The 1,225-nt window shown below is 35.1% G+C and overlaps 1 protein-coding gene across 1 annotated transcript in view; it reads right to left on the bottom strand.

The window, feature by feature from the left end:
* LOC106878380 (CLIP-associating protein 1) overlaps positions 1 to 1,225 on the bottom strand; it is a 156,455-nt gene that overhangs the window by 9,510 nt on the left and 145,720 nt on the right. The window lies entirely within an intron of this gene.

The raw sequence follows: 1,225 nt of genomic DNA, 5'->3' as shown, positions 1-1,225 counted from the left end.
CAATCTCTTTCAGTCTTTTAGGTAGCATTTTGGCTGTTGTGCCAAGTGCACCAATTACTATAGGAAGAATTGCTGTTTTAGTCTTCCACAGAGTCTTCAGCTCTTTGGCTAAAGACCAATATTTCTTAATTTTTTCAATTTCTTTTGGTATCAACTCTGCTATCATAGGGAATTGGAAAATCTATTATTATTATTATAATTATTATTATTATTATTATTATTATTAAGGCAGCAAGTTGGCAGAAACGTTAGCACACCGAGCAAAATGCTTAGCGGTATTTCATCTGCGTTACATTCTGAGTTCAAATTCCACCGAGGTCGACTTTGCCTTTCATCCTTTCGGGGTCAATAAATCATGTACCAGTGGAACACTGGATTCAATGTAATCGACTAGCCCCCACCCCCAAAATTTCAAGCTTTGTGCTTACAGTAGAAAGGGTTATTATTATTATTTCTACTGATCGTTTATACGCTGTTATCATCATCATCTGTCAGAACATAAAACAATTACTGCAAGGTATTTTCCCCCGACATTCTATTGATTTCCACCACCACCAAATGCTTTGTAACACAGGCATAAGGCATGGAGATGGGGTTTAGTCAATTAAATCAGCCCCAGTATTTAACAGGTATTTTATTTTTGCCAACTCAAGCAGGAGAAATGGCTACATTATGACTCCCAACTTGTCTGCTAGTAACTAAGCATGCAGTATGCACTCTTAAAGTCATTTACCAGATATTTATAAAAAGTTGGTTTTGCCTGTTGAAGACAAGCATAATGTGAGTAAAATGGAAAAGGTGGGAAACGTTTTTAATTACATAAGAGCCAGAAATTTCTATGGAAATGATTGAGGATGTTTCAACTGCTTTTTCAACAATGAAGAGAATACATGTTCCTAGGTTAAACAGCTTCACAACACCCTAAATATACCCGTCTTCAACTAAAGGGATACAGAGGAGATGCAAGTGCTTTGAACTCCCATTAATAAATAAGGACAATGTATGAATTAGGGATTTGTTGGTTGGAGTTGTTAAATAAACTAAACAATTAAAATGCTTTAATGTTTCGATGGAAGTTAAATGTTGATTTATTTTGATAATTTGTTGTAAGATGGATATGAAGGAATGAAATCATTTTAAGATCAATATATTTCATTGGACATGACAACAAACACTACACACACACACACACACACACACACACACACACACACACACATACATA

Source organism: Octopus bimaculoides, chromosome 17, assembly GCF_001194135.2.
Source record: "Octopus bimaculoides isolate UCB-OBI-ISO-001 chromosome 17, ASM119413v2, whole genome shotgun sequence".
NCBI lineage: Eukaryota > Metazoa > Mollusca > Cephalopoda > Octopoda > Octopodidae > Octopus > Octopus bimaculoides.
The sequence above is the reverse complement of the archived record's forward strand: the minus strand, read 5'-3'. Positions and strand labels throughout refer to the sequence as shown.